Below are 12,793 nucleotides of genomic sequence, written 5' to 3' on the forward strand. Positions count from 1 at the left end.
GATTTCTTTTGTTGACCATCAACAGAGTGGCGGGGTCCCAAGTAGTACATGAGACCAACAAGCTGAAGTTCCTATGTGCTATCGACTATACATCACCTATGATCTTCAACTCGGTAGAGGCCATGAAGATCAACATAAAGCGCCAGCTCACCAAAGCTAAGGTGAGGAATCTGAAGCAATTTTTCTTTGGACCTGTGATCGTGACCTTTTCTTAGAATGGGTGCCATTGTTCCAGTATCAGCTGATTGAGGTGGATCTTCCCGTGCCACGTGATCTGCGGATGTCCCTCTGGAGTCGTTTGATGATGAAGATCACTAGGGGTCAACACATGTCGTACAGACTTGCATTATTTTCATGGCTACAATGACATAAGATCATCATGGAGAACTGGCCATACAGTGGCACTGACTTCCGTGGAGATCCAGACATGGCCTTACCAGATGGAGAGGATATTGGCGATGAAGGTAAAAAATCAATTTTTTTATTTTGAGATTTTTTAATTGTTTTTGGTATATATGTGCTTATAACATTTCTCTTGTTAATGTAGACGTTGGACTAGAGAGGCCTACTTGGATGTTCCTAATAGTCAGGCATGTCCCCTGCACGATTGATGTTGTCGCTCCTTATCAAGAGGGGAGTGACAACGAGGATAATATCGCAAGCAGGGAAAATTTTAAGAACCCCCCCTAAATTTACATGTATAATGAATGGGCGAATCTCCATGGTATATAGGAAAAATGGAAGGCGATTTTATCAATAATATGATATGTATATATAATTTTTTGGCGAATCTCTCACCAGACATGGCGAATATTTTACTCAATTATAAAATCTTGTGTTTATTGAATACACAAATGAAATCATTGCATTTCTTTAAAATACCTTTTGAAATCAAAATTACCGAAATTACATATCGATAACCTAGTGGGTGTAGGATAAAATTCACCCGTGCCATTCACACAAAGCATGAGAAAAAACCTAATACTATATATAAAACCAAGAAAAATTCAAATTCATCACTTCTAGGGACCTCGTAACCACCCTGCCAATACACAATTATGTTCCTGTTTGCAATTAGAAAAATTACCCAAATTACAATCTGTTTACTCCACTTCTAGGGACCTCGTAACCACCCTGCCAATACACAAGTATGTTCCCGTTTGAAATTAGAAAAATTACCCAAATTACAATCTGTTTACTCTAGCATATGTTGGAGAGCTATAGAAGGATGACTAGTGCAATCAATCCATTCCTTTTAGCCCTGGATTTGTTTCAGTTTAAAACAGAAGTATACAAATATACTTGTCCAATGTCTATGCTTTAACCATTCACCTTAAGATGTTTTTACAATATAATTTCCTAAGTCTATTTAATATCTTCATTATCATAAAAACCAACCTATATCCATCTTAACTCCACATCTACCACTCTTAGGGGGATGAAATCTATTTATCCCTTTGAGCACTTGGTAGACCCAGAATTAAGATGGATCTAAGATAGAATTTCCCATACCATGGGTCAATACCATGGGTTATCATAAACCTGGAGCTTAAAAATTACTATTAGTAATTTATAAAAATTAATAAAATTAATAGTTGATTTTTATTTTAACCAAGCTAAAATGTTTAACATACATTAAATTACAACATCCATTTTTACTCTTGATCGGATCAAATATTTTTTCACTCTATGCTAGTTTTCATATCACGATATTTGATACCTCTCGGGGGTTAGTAGATCCAGAGTAAAGATGGATCTATGCTGGTTTAATTCCCCCATTTAAATAGGCTACATTCCAAGTGAATACCATGGGTCAATACCATGTGCCATTTTTATTTTTATTAATACTAATATTAGGGTTAATAATGTTTTTTTGCATGGTATTAATAACAATCTAGTGCATGGTATTTGTCCCATAGTATCAATATACGGTGACTTATGGAGTAAATATAAAAAAATGTTTTATTTGTTTACCATACCTCTCGTTTATTTATATTTTTATTAATTTACCATACCATTCATAAATACAAGGTGACTTATGGAGTAAATATAAAAAAATGTTTTATTTGTTTACCATACCTCTAGCTTATTTATATTTTTATTAATTTACCATACCTCTTTTACAAATATGGTATTTGGCCCATAGGATTCACTTAAATAAAACATCTTTCTTGAGCCTTCATAAATAGAACGAGGGTTATGGACTAAATATAAAAAGAGGTTTTATTTATTTACCATGCGTCTAGTTTATTTATATTTTTATTTATTTACCATACCTTTTGAGTAAGTATAAAAAAACGTTTTATTTATTTACCATACCTCCACTTTACTTATATTTTTATTTGTTTACACCCTTGCATGTATATAAGGTGACTTATGAAGTAAATATAAAAAATGCTTTATTTATTTACCATACCTCTCATTTATTTTTATTTTTATTAATTTACCATACCTCTTTTATAAATATGGTATTTGGGCCTTTGGCCCATAGGATTCACTTAAATAAAACCTATGCTTGAAAATGGGTGAATGGATTCACATAAATAAAACCTATTCTTGAAAATGGGCGAATGAAAGGTTGTAAATCCTAATTTCAAGGGCTAAATTTACCTTTTTTACCCTCTCCCTTAAAATAAGGTGGGCTATTTGAGGTGATTTGTACAAATGTACTATGATACAAAATTTTCGCCCACTAAAAATTTAAAACCCCTTAATTTCGCCAAAGGGCGAACATTCGCCCCTAAAATCACCCCTAATCGCAAGGAACCTTGAGGGGTTGACTCATGGTACCCCGAAGTATGCTCGGGTAGGAGACATTCCTCGCCAATATGAGAGACACACGATGGGAGTCTCCGATTGGATCCACATATTTCTAACTCGTGTTGCATGAGCTGTATCATTCTACCATGATCACCATGCTGATTAGTTCCTAGATCTAGCACTTACATTTTTTGAGGCCTGCCTGCCACAGATATATGAGGCCTGCAAGCCGCCGATGTTATTTTGGACACACATATTATTTTTTGGGGTTCTAATGTATCAAACATTATCACCATATATATATATATGTGTGTGTGTGTGTGTGTGTGTGTGTGTGTGTGTGTGTGTGTGTGTATATACATGCTGTATTTTCTTGCTTACTATGGTACAAATGGCTTGTTTTGTCTTTTCACATGTTTCGTAAATGTCTATCCAACACATAATTAGCTAATGCATCTGTCAATGTATTCATGCGCTTAGGAATATGATGATATGTAATGTAATCAAAATGTCTTTCCAGTAGACAAATACGAAGATACATTCTCAATATTTGAGTGTTTCTGATAGAATATTGTCCGTTGAGTTGAAGGACGACAACCTGTGAATCCAGGTTGACAACCAACTCTCTAATGTCAAGAGCAATGGCTTCTAAAAAAAATTCGATGACCGCACTGTATTCAACAATGTTGTTAGTTGTACAAAATAAATAGATACCTTGAAGGTCAATCAAGTCACTGTTAGGGTCATAAATACCCCATGCCATGAATGATAGGTTCCGAGTACTACAGAAAGCACAATTAGCAAAACTGATGTGAGGAGTCGCAGACATCTACAAAGCAAGAAAAGCATAGTAAATAGGAAGTTGTTTGAAAACTAACACACCAAACCACACTATACAAAAAGTGAATGACAGACTAATGTACACAAGTAACCATGCATGATGACCTAGGCATAGTACTTCTTGAGAGAGTCCATGCTCGGACTCAAGTAATTAATCAACACAAATAAACGCGGGAGTTTTACCGTTGACATAACGAGTAACCATCGACTCGGCCAAATAATAGAGTAAACTCATATAAGGCTTTGCCCCCACGCCCCTTGGGCGAGGGAGGGTTACGAGTCAGATGGAAACCCCATTGCAATAGTGGGCAATCGGTAAAAATGTGGGTAGGGAGAAAATTCCTAAATAGTTGAAGGGATAGAGGTGCCGTCAACTGAAAGTTCTTGACCATGTCAGGATAAAATGACACGTCAATAGACAGCGGAGAAGATAACTTCTCAAGACACATAGACATGATCGCTGGGCAAGGAAGGAATGAGGAACGATGATGAGTATCATTTCAAGGTGGTTCCTTGAGAGACATGACTTCCATGATACCTTCATCAACAAGGAAGTTCTCGGCTAAGGGATCAAGGGATTCCCAAGAACCAAGCCATGAGGATTGAGAGTACATATCGAGACAGGTCTTCGAAACAAAAGGATCAGAGGATGTAGAACTCGAAGCCGAAACAATTTCCACGTAATTGACTTCAGTGGGACTAAGCGGCATAACCTTGCCCAAGGTATCAGCAATATTTGGTGAAGGTATGACCCATGGATCAGATTTAACTAAGACCATGTTGACAGAGGCAACATGAGGAGGTGGGAGTGGAAAAATTCCCATTAAGGCAGAAACTTTAAAAAGACCTACCCCCACACTCTCATAGGGAGCACCAGTGTGCTTGACATATGGAGCATTGCCATTTGAGGAGGAAGAGGCAAAGAGAGACAACTGGTCGATAGTGAAAATCTTTCCTTGATCGGAAAATCTATCACATGAATAGGGAGGTGGCTACAAATTCATTGCATGGGTCCAACACCAGTCGAGTAGACAATTGTAATTAAGATTCACGTCAACAATCTCTACCTCGACTTGCATTGTCTTTCCCTCGAGAGTAATGGAGAGGTTAGGTAAGACACTGAAGGGTCATGAATTGCACCCATCGAAAGCTTCCAAAGTTTTCGGAGATTGGTTGAAAGCAGGAGAAACAATAGCCTTCTAGCATGTGGTTGACATGATGCAGGTGGAAGCACCTTCATCGATGACAATACTTTGGATCGTCTTCTCATTGATGATTACCTGGATGAGAAAGGAAATTTTATGAGGGAGGTGTGGAACATGGTTCTCTAGATCAAAACATATAAAATTGGAATCAGTGGGATCGATAACCCTGATAGCTGATAGCAAAGATTTCCACTACGATGGGCAGCTTTAGAGAACCTCGAGAGCCAACATAGCTGAGGGTGCCTAAGATAGACCCTCAATAATATTATAGTGCTGAGCGGCTCAGGTGTTAGGATTTTACGAGGATTTCTACAGCACACCTCAAGAGGGTGGCCATATAACAGAATCAGGGTTAGGGAGATCAATATGAGGAGGACCAGTACTCGGGGCAGAAGAAGAAAGGGTGGCTTATTTCTCTTTCCCATCTATCGAAGAAGGAGTTTGGTAATATTTCGATCTAGTAGCCAGATTAATATTCATACTCATCATGACCACTTGAGATCCATAGGAAGTAGATGATTAAGGTTGTTCTACCATTTCGGTCTACTGAGATGGAAATGACTCTTTGAGGACAACGAGGGTCCCTTTGAGCAAAGGACTAACTTCGGATCGTTGCAGACAATCCTTACTGTAGTGATCTTACTCACAAATGATGTAGGGATATTTAGGTTTACGTTGTGAAGATTCACCAGCAGAGGATTTGGGAGGATCCTATTTTGGGGCATCGGCTTTACCCTTTCCTTTTCGTTTCTTCTTAATTTTCGAGGATTTGTCTGCTGCTGTAGACTACACAGTGTGGGCCTCTAAGGTTTTACCAGGGCTAGGTGGATTCTGGGAAGAACCATTAGGAACATCATTTGAGACAGACTTTTGTTTGGATGAAGACTTAGCAAGGGTCTCGAATACTAAACCAATAACTCCATCGATAGTACGTACATCTTGTGACTTTGATGCTGCAGGATCGGATGATCACCGCAGAGCATTGGGTAATAACTCATACAAAGTTCCAGACTGAGAGTAAACTAGATCTAAGTACTAGGCACAAGTAATCACTTGCTTTTCAGTAATGCATCCGCCCATACCTATATAATGAGCAATTGGGCCACGAATGATTTAGTGAACCATTCAGTGAGAAACTAATCAACAATCTCAAATTTGATTAGGTGACGTCTACACCTCCATTCATGGATGTGATCGGATATGTGTGTCAAGGTATCTTTCTTAAGCAATGTGAGCAAATAGGTGCTAGTTTCATGGTGAATTGGAAACTGAAAATACATGAGGAAAGCCATGGCTAAAGAGTTAAAGACATGGTAAGTACTTCGAGGAAACTCGATGTACCACTTGGCTGCAACACCTGTGAGGGTTCATTGGAAAATATGGAGTCAAATGGAATTGTCAACGTATGAGTTCGATAAGCACTAGAGGTGATATGTCATCAAATGGGCTCGAGGATCTTGTTTTTCTTTCCCATCTGACTTTGGACAATCACTTGGTATCTTGGATGGCACTGGAGGCCAGTATGGCAAATCAGGGATGGGATCATTCATAAGGCGAGATACATCTAGCAACTCGAGTGTGGCGAAGAATGGAAGTTAGGTGTTAAAAGGCATAGGAGGTCAGTAAGCAAGTCTAAATGGAGGAGCCCATCCCTGCTAGTAAACATTTTGGCCCCACAGTGGCAGATTTTTGCCATATGGCATCTAATGCTACCCCCATTGGAGGTTACCTTGACCATAGGGAGGATTTTTACCTTGAATACCTTGGAACTATTGGGCCATAGGTTGATGATAAGTAACATACGGGTTAAAAGGTTGTTGAGTTTGTTGACCTTGGACATATGGATGTTGGGCCTGTTATCCTTGAACATATAGGTGATGAACCTGTTGTCGCTGAACAAGAGGATTTTGGACCTAATGTGCTTGGGAATAAGGTTGATATGCTTGTTGCCCATGGACATAGGGATTTTGTACCTCTTTCCCTTGACCAAAAGGATTTTGCACATGCTACTACAAGACTTGGCCTTGGCCTTGCACTTGCAAGGGTTGACCCCGTTGATATGTATACAGGGGTTGTTGTTGCCTAGGTTGGTTTTTTTGTTGCAAAGGTTGAACTTGCGGTTGCAAAATTTGTCCCTGGGGTGGCAGAGGTTGGCCCTGTGAAGACATGGGCTGGGAGGTGTGTGGAGCATAACGATCCCTAGTGGAGTCGCCAATTTTTGGTGAAGTAAAATTATAAGTGCGGACACAAACAAATTCCTCTAGCCCAATAATGGGTCTAGCGACAACTGATACATTCTATGGAAGATTTTCTTAGATTAGAACCAATTAAGAGGTCTTTCCTTTTTGTACGCTTATCCCATTTGATGATGTCCTCACTTGCTTGCTCCATATATCTCTCACTTCCTTCTTCAAACACCTGAAACAAGTAAAAAACAACAAACAACAACCGTGATAATAGAAAAATTTCAATTCAACCTACTCAACAAGTCATGAAACATTAAGCAATGAATATGTAAGATGAAAAATCATGTAGGAAATCAATTGATAGTTGCATATATATTGAATCAAGAATAGATTACAACCTTTGTCTTGATGTTGCCGTTCTCCTCTAACAAGACCATGTTCCCACACACTTCTGCTAGGATTCCATGATGGCCTTAACAAAAATAGTTTTAAGGCTCTTCCCTTTAGGCTTCACTCCAAACCAAATTCACACTTTTCCCTCACACAACTAGAGAGCTTCGACTATGAATAGCTTTCTATTTACTCCAAACTTAATTATCACTATCACACCAACATGGACACTTCAACACTAACACTAGCTTCTGCTTGGGAAAAAGGGACGTTTATATAGGATGAATGGATGGGAGATGGATCCTCTTCTCATAGGAGAAGGTCTTATCCCTTGAGGTAGTTCCATCATTATAGGGTAAAGGAGCCCAAACTAACATCCTCAACCCCATTTGGCCAAACCATTTACCAGATTTCCATTACGAAGCTTCTAGAGCTGGAAGCTTCGACTCTCTATTTAAAAAACTTTCCATAAGAGGACCGACGTGGCTAGAAAAAATATCAGTTGCTCGGATCGGCACTAGGGACAGTGCTAATCCCTGCATATCAGTGTGAGGAAGACAAGGGTCATTAGTGTTAGTCTCTTAAACTGGGCAAAACATAAGTTTCTGGGGAAATGGTGCAAAAGGGATTTGATCTGCTCATGAAAAGGGACACAATGGGAATTTCTTCATCAAGGGAAAGCATGTAGGGTTCATTGTACAGGTCCTCCAGGATCAAGGAACGAGGAGTATAGTGACAGTGACAAAATTTTGTGTAACACATGGTTTTTTCTATGACCTTCCCCTCACTTTGAGAGGGAATAAGAAAGAAAACAAATTTCCCATTCTGGGAGATGTCCTTACTGCATTGCTTAGCATAGATAAAACATATGGTGATAAGTGGGGTTGCCTCTGGTATCATGCATAACTTATTGCCCAAAAAAAAAAATAGTACGAGGTCTAGACTCATATACAACTTCTCGCTTCCATAAGTATGATTTTCCTAATAATACATCACAAATATCAAGAGGAACAACATCACATAGCACCTCATCCATGAAAGGCTTGATGTTGTAGGGAAGGCGACACTACTGGATGAAGCAGATCTCTCATCGTTGGTAATTCCACCAATGGTATGTGGCTATTGATGTTTTATAGTCGGTAGGTCTAGCAGCTTCAAACCCTTTGCTGAAATGAGGTTCTTCTAGCTCCCGTTGTTGACAATGAACTGCAGCAGAGAACCCTTCACCCACATCTATGAGTGGAATAAGCACTCCTCCTCTTTTGGATATTTAGGTTCAATCTTCTAGATCTTGGTGGTGGCCACAGTGGCATTGGGCTCCGCGTCAATGATTTTCTTACCTTTTTCCTTCCCCTTGTCAGGTTCTAACTCGAAACGTGCGTTGGACTTAGAAGCCTTCAACTCAACCACCAGTGACTACTTGCCACGACACTCATTATTTGAGTGGAGATCTTATAGAACTCACACCACTCTCAAGTGTGCTTCTTTGTCTTCATGATGTTGTTCTCTTCTTGTGGCTTTGACGGGTTATCTTAGCTCACCCCACCTCGGCTTTGCCCTTTTCTCTGTGGTTTGGGGGTGCCTTCCCTTGCTTCAGATTCGTAGATCCAAAGTATCTTTTTTTCTGTTTAAGTTTGTGTTCGATCTTAATAGCGTATCAGTACACCGTGCTAAGAGAGGAAATGTCCAGGAAATCCATCTCATCCTAGAAGTACTGGTGTAGGCAGTCATGGTAATTGAGTACCAAATCTTTCTCAGAATCCTTGATACCCAACTTTGTGCGAAGGTTATGAAAAACAATGGAAAAATCTGGCATGCCTTGGTCCCTTCCCTATCGCAGTGTCGTCCAATTTATGTATTTATCATCATAGCTCCCGACAGGGTAGTACCTCTCCTTGATGACATCCCAAAATGAATCCCAAGTGGGTGCAGTTGAAATAGTGAAACTGTACTTTCATCCTTCTGCTCACAGTATGTTTCCCACAAGTCCTTGACGTGGGGGGTCGATTTGAGAAGAGAAAAACTAATCTTTTCGAGGATGGAAAATCATGAACATAAAAATATCCTTTTAGAAGATTTAACTATTTATCTATGAAATCTGCATCTATCTGACCCTCAAATATGGGAATGTCAAAATTAACTTGTACCTTAAAGGGTGTGGCACTTCCAGAGTAGCTCCTGAAAGTAGATATGTCGCCCTTGGGTAGCTGTTTAAGGATCTGGGAAAAGTTGTCCATCATCACATTCCTCTATCACTTGAGGGATTTTTCAAGCAATATTTCGAAAGGATCTCTTGCCCCCTCATATTTATTTTCTTCCCCCATTGGAGGTCGTTGGAATTTGCAAGGCTAGTCTTGCGAAGGTTCTACGGGTTCAAGCCCTATCTCATTATATCCCGACCTCATTTGGGACATGAAAAGAAAAATAGAGAGAGAGAAGACTTCTCTAATACCACTGATTCTTAAATAGGAATGCAACAAATTACAGATATAACCATAAATACAAAGATGGAGTTGAAATAACACTTCATTTCATTAATATCAAATACTAAAATATGCTTACAAATAGATTGGAAATAAGACTAGCTCGGGGAATGGTAACTCATCTCTGAGAATAGATGTGGCGACTACATGCCTTTGAGCTATGTTACAATGAGGCTCAAGGTCCCATTTATTATTGAAAAACATGAGAAAACCCTAAACAACCAAAACCCTAACCCGAGGAGATGTAACACCAAGAGTTTGTGGGCCCCGTTCAGGTTAGTTGGGTAGCCACCTTCCGAGGGTCATAACTTGGTCATCTTATCTCCATTTGGTGCATATGATACCTTATCAGAAAGGTCTCTCTGAGTACTATATGTTTTTCTGTAGGTTATAACTTCTCTGGAAGTCCGAGACTTGAAAAAATGATTGAAATAGTAAATGATAAAATAAACAAGGAAACAAATGAAACCAACTGGAGTTCTAGGTGGAATAGGTGGGTGGCCACCAATATCCACATGGATCAAGGGGGGTCTCACTAGTGTGAAGTCCGAATTAGACCTCACATAGTTTGGGATAGGAGCCCCATCCGGTATGTGGTCCCAGCTGCCACCATGAATGTTTTCCCTCTTTGTTATCAAATGAGAAGGTGTTAGAGTGGGGACAAGAACAAAATTCCAAGACAATGAAACAAAATCAACCTAAAATTTCCAAAGTGCAGAAAGATGTAAAAACAAGTCTCAACAACAATAAGAAGAGGTATGCGATGAGAGCGATCAATGAGCCAAAACCCAATTGGACATACATAAACAAGAACATGCTAGAAGTTAATTGCAAAATAGTTCTCAATAGAACACTGAGATGGCAAGAAATAAGTAAACACATATTCAAAAGTGAAACATACATGCAAAAAACATGAATCATTTCATAACATATTGCATGTATGAATGAACAACTATAAATACAGTGAAAATATGAGACAACCAATACGAACACCATGAGTAAGAATGGGAATCAGTACAAAATAGGAAGAACATATTACAATTGGTCAAAACCCAATAGTGGAACATGGGTTGCTCATACCATTTCCTAATGCAAAACCCTAGCCTCACTACAACTCAACTCTACTAGCTACTAAGTGTTGAGTGGCTCTAGCTCCCAAGCATAAATCAACTATCTCTTCCTAGCCTCAACTCAAATGCTAAAGTCCCCCCCTCCCAGTAATAAGACATCAGGGTACATTTATAGAGATGAGGTGACTATTAAGCTACTATGACCCTTGAACTCCCCTCATGACTCTTGAACTTCCTCGCCACTTTCTCATGCAAAGTACTTAGTACATGCTCAATTGATCTTGATGTGATTGCCGACATCATGATGAGACCCTGTACATATCGATAGAAAAGAAGATGTAAGGAGAAAAGGAAATCTTTGAGAAACACTAGTGTTGGATCCTGTTGTCGACATTGTTTTCAAACCATGAAGGCATGAATTGTTGCACTGCGTGTCATTGTGCATTGCTTACATCCAATCACCTCTTTTGATTGTGTTCTTTGTTGAATCCATAGTTTTGTGGCTTCTGTAAAAACCCTAGCTCCCTTCTTCTAGATCACATTTGTGCTTCCTCTTGTGATCTGTAAGAAGAAAAATTATATTATCCACATAAATATTGGCAGTCAAAGAATAATACCAAAAATATTAAAATAGTGACTCAGAGCGAGACACCAATTTGGATGCCTACATAATCCTTTTTGTCACACAGTTTTGTTATGGAATTTATTCCATATCAGATGATGTCAAGCCATAATTCATAGATGATTTCACAACTAATATTACAGTATGTGACAATACTGGAAGAATGCCACATTTTCCTACATGTTTGGCCCAATGCCTTATAAAGGCTAGTAGCAAAAGTTGTATGCATCACCACATTATATGATTACAGTATGTGACAATACTGGAAGAATGCCACATTTTCCTACATGTTTGGCTCAATGCCTTATAAAGGCTAGTAGCAAAAGTTGTATGCATCACCACATTATATGATTATCTCAGGAGCAATTGCCACGAATCACATTCCTCTTGCCTACGACTTCTTTAGCTAGTTTGCAATGCATAGGTTGCCAATCATGCCCAACATGAATTGTTCTGTCACAAGTTGTTCAAATCAAATAATGACAAATTTTAAGTCTTTGCATTCTCCCTACTCCACCATTTATTTTTCTGATGGAGATCAAACTTGAATTTACTAAGACCATGAACTTCTCGATGTAGATTTAAAACTTGTAGGGACTACCAAAACTTGAGTAACCCCACATGAGCACATGCAACAATGAAAAATCTCCTCTGTAATCTATTTCTATGTGGGTTCCGCCCCCATTAAAAATACTTTCAAAGTCCACATTTCTAGATTATACATATGTTGAATTTGGTTAATTTCCCAATTTCCATACCCACAATTCTTTGAGAAAACGAATCCCCAAATCTCATGTGAGAATTAAAATTTCCCACATAATCTTCCATATTTTTCCGCCTTGGAACATTTATGTTATTAGACAAATCATCCAACCTTTCTATTTCAAATTTGTTTTATAAATTCCCAAAACTTCTCATGATAGTGCACTTCCAATCGAAACAACATTCTCTTAATTGGACCTTGATTTCGAAACTGCACATATTTAATGTGCCCTTGCTAATTCATAGACTTCCCTACACATCATTTGGCTTTTCCCTTTCTACAACAAGTTAATATAAAATAATCAAATATGTATAAGGGATTGATTAAGCACACAGGTTCACACTGTCGATGTTGGAAAGTGTAACTTGTGGGTAGTCACATGAGCCAAGTCACATTTTGAGAGGAAGAAGAGGCTAAACTCCAGAGTCTCATGCAAATTGCAACGTTGGCAAGTCTCTGGGAGTGGTCGAATAG

This window comes from Pinus tabuliformis, chromosome 3_2 (assembly GCF_031772625.1).
Source record: "Pinus tabuliformis cultivar Carrire ecotype Pingquan chromosome 3_2, CPIR1, whole genome shotgun sequence".
Lineage (NCBI taxonomy): Eukaryota > Viridiplantae > Streptophyta > Pinopsida > Pinales > Pinaceae > Pinus > Pinus tabuliformis.